Below are 7,053 nucleotides of genomic sequence, written 5' to 3'. Positions count from 1 at the left end.
GGTTTGTTGAGATATCAGGTGATCTCCAGGCTGCTTTTGAACAGATAGATAAATGGTAGGAAAGGAAGGGAGGAGGTTTGCTTGTTGTGTTTTGTTCTTTCTGAAATCAGAAGTCCATTTGTGATGGGGAAGTTCTGAGACTGGATTTTGCAAGGAATTTTAAAATGAGCTTTGTGAGAGCAGGTAGGAGCTATAAGGTACCACCAGGAGATGTAGCAGAGCTGCTTTCCCAGCAATCGGTAGGAAAAACTGGATGAGACAAACCATAGCTATTTGTGTATCTCATGATTGAAGCCTATTTCTAGGAGAGGCTGTGATGGAAGTGTCTCCTGTCTGGTGCTGGTGGCAGGAAGTGGCAGTGCTGCTGGTAAAACATTTATGAGTTAAATGAATCTTTAATCTCAGTGTTTACGGCCTGATTTGTTGCTTGTATTTTCACATAGTGTTGGCTAGCATGGTGAGGTGCCTTAACAATGACAACAGCAAAGTGCTTAGAATCTCAAAGTGAAAATTGTCTCTCTTAAAAAGACTAGATGCTATTTATTTACAAAATAAGGAAGGAAAAAACTTTTGCTGAAGGAGCATAAAGACTGAATTTCTATGGCTTGCATTACGCCAGTGAGCAGGCTTCTGCTATAGTCTTTTTCTCCTTATAACATTCATAATTATTTTACAGTAGTTCTTGTTAATTGGGCCATTGCTCTTTTTTTTCTTTTTTTTCTTTTTTCTGTCCTTGTAAGCTTCTTCTTGAATTCCAATGTATTATTTTCTGTTTCTTGTCTGCTTTTAGCAAATTACTAATAAGCTTTTTAGTTTTGATTTACCAGTAGTAAAGTAGACCTGGCAATACTGGCTATCTCATAGGAATACGCTGGACGTTAACTACAATTGGAAAAACAACCCTAGATCCTCTGGCTCTTAATTACCACACAGTAACTGTACAGCACTGCAGCCTTAACAACAGTCTAATAATGAGCTACTGAAAACATGACCTCCTTTTATTCCTTGTATCAGTTTTTAGAAAGTGAAAATGTTGCAGTTAGCTCCTGTTCCGGAATGTCATAGTTATGACTGCCAGCAGTTAGCTGACAGAGATGTAGTTTAACAAAAGCTTAGGCTACAATATATTTACTACAGCAATAAAGGTGCTTGTTGCAGATGGTAATACATGTGCAGAGAAAGTACTGTGTTTCTACGAGCAAGATATTCATCAAATCTGGAAATAGCTCAGAGGCAAATATTATTAAAGGAAGCTGTGATACCAAAGCAGTGTGAAGTGCAGGTGGGTGTCATGAAGCACGGTCTACTGATGGAAGGTTGGGCTCCTGTAAGGATTTGTTCCAGAACTATGCTACATCAAAGTAACTATTGCATAATACTGGGGGTGTGGTGCAGTGCTCCGCTCTGACTGGCTTTCAGAGATACCTCCAAAAGAACATGGAGGTCTTCAGCTACCTGCCCTGGCTGTGCTGATAGCCAACGATCAGGACCACAGGGTAACTTTCTTCTTGAGTATCGAAGCGATTCAATTTAACTCCTGTTTGCAAAAGTGACCTTGGACTTAAAGACAGTGTGAGTTTTGGTAACTGGCAAAGCAGACAAATAGTGATATTAGCATCAAATTAATTGGATTATATTATTTTTCATGTGATAAAGGTCGTAGCGTTCTTGTATCTGTGTGTATATCTATGCCAATCTGTTTTGCATGTGAAATAAGCCCTGTTCGTGGTTTTGTGCTGTTAAATAATAGGCACGCCTGTACCATTCCTTAACCAGGAGACCACAAATCATCCGGTGGGTGAATTCCTGCACCCACGGAGGCTCAGGCGCTCCCTCTAGCGACACTGCTGCTGGTTTAACGCAAGCTTTATTTATTTTTAATAGCATTTATTTATCTTTGCTCTTCCTCCCTTCCCTCGTGTCTATTTATCACATGCTTGCTGGCTGCTGCACAGAGTGGGTGTCAAACGCTACTATGGAGGAGAGGTTTGAGTTCTCAGCTAATGGTGTTTTGCATGCACCCAGTTGGATCAGTTAGAGGAAATGGGTTTCAAGCAGATGGGTGTCATGAAGCACGGTCTATTGGTGGAAGGTTGGGCTCCTGTAAGGATTTATTCCAGAACTATGCTGCATCAAAGTAACTATTGCATAATACTGGGGGTGTGGTGCAGTGCTCTGCTCTGATTGGCTTTCAGAGATGCCTCCAAAAGAGCATGGAGGTCTTCAGCTACCTGCCCTGCCCTGGCTGTGCTGATAGCCAACGATCAGGACCACAGGGTAACTTTCTTCTTGAGTATCGAAGCGATTCAATTTAACTCCTGTTTGCAAAAGTGACCTTGGACTTGAAGACATTTGTTCTTTTAAATAAATGGAAAGGCATCTGCAGCTATTTTCAGCAAGTTACAGCACTTCTGGTGAGATGGAGCCTATGGCATTTGTAGAATTCCACCAGGAATTTATCTACTCCAGTATGTAGAGAGGATCCTGAAGTTGACCTGTAGATGCTAAGAGGTTTGAGAGGTTTATTTTCCACTAAAGGCTTTTGGCAGGATGTAAATAAGATTTTTTAAAAAATGTATAGACTTTAAAAAGACACTCACGTGTGAAGTGTCTGTTCTTGACAATAAAGTCAATTGGGCAGATGGAATTCTAACACTGCCTGAGATGGGACATACTGCATAGGATTTCTGACTTGATCTATGCTCTTCTGTCTGTGATGACTTTGATCTAATAAGGGCTTTTGGGTTTTGATTGGTGAGATATCCGGGCAAGAATGTAGTAGGAGAGAAACTGCTTGCTTCTCTGGTTTTCTTCCTCTAATACCCAAGTGATAATCGCTTAGGATATGGCAAGTACAGGTTCACTGAGTATCTGTAGCTTTTATTTGCCCATAATACTTATAGTTCAGTATGCACTCATCTTTCCTTTTAAGATTATGTTAACGAAATCCTTCTGTTTGGGTAATTAAATCCCTCTAGGCACTGCCTTACGAAGGAGCCAAGCTGACTGTGCTCTTTTGCAGCGTTTTGAAATAAAAACTTGGATGTGTTCCTTAAGACAGATTTCTTCCAGAAGATGACTCAAGACTCTGAATGAAAGGAGGGCTTGTTTGGTGCCAAGTGAAGTACTAGAGCCTCAGAAAGGGAAGGCATTCAGGACAAATTTCTTTAGCACTCTGTATTGCTGAGGTGAGGAGGCTCTGTGGGTCTCGTTCATTTGTACCTGACTCTTGATCTGGCAACTGAAGGGACAATGTGAATTCTGCAAGCTGCAGCACACAACTCTGTGCTGCATTGCCAAAGTATGTCTACAGATACAGGTCTGAAATATGCTAGGACTCAGCCCTGTGGCAGCTGTGGCTAGCTCAGTGCTTGGTTGCACAACCACGCTCGTTCATGGCAGTGCATCAGCATAACAGCTACCTTAAAATAGTGCAGCTCGTCGTTGGACTCAGCTCTTTGTACACAGGATGGCTTACTTGGAGGTAATCACATCTGTGGTGGCAGCTGAAGAGACAAAAAAATACAGCAGCATCTTTGGAAAACAATTGGTTGTCTTAAATCTGAATTGAGTGAACTTGGATGTATTAATTCTCCTTGACTTTTTGGCACTTCTGACTGCTTTTCTTGTTATACTTGCCCTAGATCAGATGTTACTGTGAATATTAAAACCAGGATCTGGCTCTACAGCAGGAGATGCAGCCTGACTGCAGTCCCATAGCTGTGCAATGGAGCCTGGTGTATAGCTGCCCCAGGAGCTGCCTCTGGCTTTGCTGCTGCTCAGTGGCACCTGCATGGGATCTAACTGCCTGGAGGAAACAAGAAGTCAAGGCACAAAGCATAGTAGCTCTGTACACTGCTGGTCCCATTGCCCTTCACACTTCTCCTTTGTAAGGACAATAATGCCTTCAGGGAAGGCTCAGACTTCTGAGTTTCTTTATATCTGGGGTCATAATTGGAGCCTTTAGGCAATAGTCGTACTATTTTTAATAGGCACTGGTTACAGATGCTTGTTAAAACAATTCCATCTCTATGTATACTGGACTGTGTAAAAAGGAACTATGTTATCATATCTGGAGATGGGTTTGAGAGTCCTTCTTGCATCTAAGGCCTTTCTGGAAAAGACAGCTGGGGATGTGAACTGGCTGAGATCTGCAGGTAGCCATTTCTGCCCTTCGAATGGGCTGCAGGTGCTGAGGAAACCCAACTGCTGGGTGAATTGGAGAATTGCTAAACTTGTAATTCAGCAAAAATTGGTGCACTTGTAGGTTGCACCTAGGCTGAAGAGGACACTCCTAAGTGGGACGGCTATGGGTGAGGCACTGCTGTTTGCTCAGTGCCAGACTTCTGTCAGCTGTGCCCAGCTCTCAGGATAGCATGTATGTCCTCACTTGCTAGCTCATGCTTTTTGGGATATGTTGGCTAAGTATTCCTAGCCCCTCAAGCAGTGAAGAGATACTGACAGCTTCCCTGCTATGCAGGTTGGCTCCTGGCAGGCATTTGGTGCTGCTAGGGTGAAGCAGCTGCAAAGTGAAGGGATGCAAATTGTAATGCTCTTGATGGCTTCCTCTGTGAAATAGATCCTATAGGAAATAGCAGCTGCTCAGTGGGGAAGCCTGGGGCTTCAAGTGGCATACCATGGGGAAAAAAATATTTTAAGAAAAGATTGCTTGTACAGATATTTGGAAAAAAGTATTTTTTTAACAGTCATAACTGAGATATGCAGGATGAGCTTTCTCTGGTGAGAACCATGCTTAAATTACTTGCTGTGCTATGAGATAAGAGTATATCCTTGTGTATTTATACCTTGTTTTATCTACTTGCTATTTTTATGGCACCACTGGCCTCCTGCTGCGACTGTGTGTATGCTAGGACATAAGCAAATGTCCCTTTATTCTAGCAAAAGCTTAAGTCCTTAACTGCCTTGTGCGCTAAAAAGTACCTGGACTTGATGCTGCTTGTTATCTGAAGCAAGGACATCCTGAATTGGCACCTCCTGACTCTCCATTGTGCTCTGCTTCATCATGTGACTGCATGCTACATGTCAGGGACAATCTGGCTATTCACAAAGAGCCATGCCAGGCATGCCTTGTTGCTAGTTCTGTGTGTACATCGACCTTTCAAACAAACACTGATAGATATCAAGGCCCAGGGATTTGAAAAGGATGGAGCAAAAGATACGTTTGGTAGCTTAATGTTCCTGATAGTCTCTTGCTTTTCAAACTACATAATGAAAAATTCTCTGTGGTTGGTGTTATTTTCGCAGGAAGAGCACAGGCTGTAGGTAGGACAGGCACTTCATGGTCTGTTTTCAGCTATTTGATTCTCCATAACGCAGCCATGGGGCTCAGGTTTGCCTGTTGTGCTAGCAAGCCCCACAGGGGAATGAATCTCAGAAACTAAAATAAAATCGTGGTTTAATTTCAGCAACTTGGTACAATTTGTGAGCATACCTATGCTTTGGCAGCAAATGCATAATAACTAGAAGGTGGAACCACTGAAGGCAGCTTGCAGCACAACATAAAGGGTTGCTGCAGATGCTGTACCTGTGTAACAGCTCACACTGTTAAGCAGAAGGAGCGTTTCTTGTCTCCTTACTCAGCCTGTGTGGGATTTTCCAATAACCAGACAACCCACTGCTGCATTATGTGCATACCACTTGAGGTGTGCAGGCACTGTACAGACACACAACACTGGAGAGAAAAACACTATATAAGGACTTGAAGGAAGAAAAAGAACCACAGCTGGAGGAGCTTGGCCTTGGGTTGACAAGCCAATAAATCCAGCTTTGGGACTCCTAATGCTGGATTAACAGTGCTGCGGCCAAAAGATACACAGAACTTATCAACTACAAGTTAATAATGCCACCTTTAGTATCTTTTTGAGACGGGAGCTGGTTAGTTTGTGCCTTGTATGGACAGAGACAGGGATATAACTTGGATAAGGGGACTGAGTACACTCACTGAGTCTGCAGATGACCCCATGTGGGGAAAGAAGTGTTGATCTGCTTGAGGGTAGGAAGGCCCTACAGAGGTGCTGATGGACTGAGGCTAATTGTATGAATTTTAACAACACTAAGTGCTGGGTCACAACGATTTGGTCACAACAACCCTATATAATGCTAAAGGCTTGGGGCAGAGTGGCTGGAAGACTGTGTAGAGGAAATGGACCTGAATGTATTGTTTGATGCTTGTCTGAACCTGAGCCAGTGGTGTGCCCAGGTGGTTGAGAAGGCCAACAGCATCCTGGTTTGTTTCTATCAGACACAGCATAGTCAGAAGAAGCAGGGAAGTGATTGTCCCTCTGTACTCAGCACTGGTGAGGCTGCACCTCAAGTACTGTGTTCAGTTTTGGACCCCTCACTACAAGAAAGACATCGAGGCCCTGGAGTGTTTCCAGAGAAAGGCAATGAACTGTGAAGGGTATGGAGCACAGGCCTTATCAAGAGCAGCTGAAGGAGTTGGGGCTGTTTATTGTGGCGGAGGCTCAGAGGATACATTATTGCTCTCTACAACTCTGTGAAAGGATGCTGTGGTGAGGTGGGGGTCAGCCTCTTCTCCCAGGTAACAGGGATAGGATGAGGGGTGATGCCCTTAAATTGTGCTGGGGATGCTCAGGTTGGATGTTAGGAAGAATTTACTCTTGGAAACTGTGGTCAGGTGCTGGAATAGGCTGCCCAGGGAGGTGATGGAGCCATCGTCCCTGGAGATGTACAAGAGACATGGAGATACAGCATCATTAGTGGGCAAGGAGGGGATGGGCTGATGGCTTAATGGACTTACTGATCTTAGCCCAACCTTGATGATTCTATGAGACAGAGGCTGTGCTTCAGCTGCCCTAGGGTGGCCCATCAGGCACGGGCACCTCAGGGCCGTGGCTCCTAGGGCAGTCGTTCAGTGAGCAGTCCCAAGCCAGGTGGACAGGCAGTCGTCCTCCTCCGGCACGGCCGAAAGTAGCTGGTGTTCAAATCTTATTTTTCAGCGTTTAAACTTTAGTCTTGACATCTTATCCCCTGGCGGCGCTCACACTCCCCTCACAACCCTCCCGCGGGCGG

This window comes from Meleagris gallopavo, chromosome 3 (assembly GCF_000146605.3).
Source record: "Meleagris gallopavo isolate NT-WF06-2002-E0010 breed Aviagen turkey brand Nicholas breeding stock chromosome 3, Turkey_5.1, whole genome shotgun sequence".
NCBI lineage: Eukaryota > Metazoa > Chordata > Aves > Galliformes > Phasianidae > Meleagris > Meleagris gallopavo.
This window is presented reverse-complemented; position numbering follows the sequence as displayed.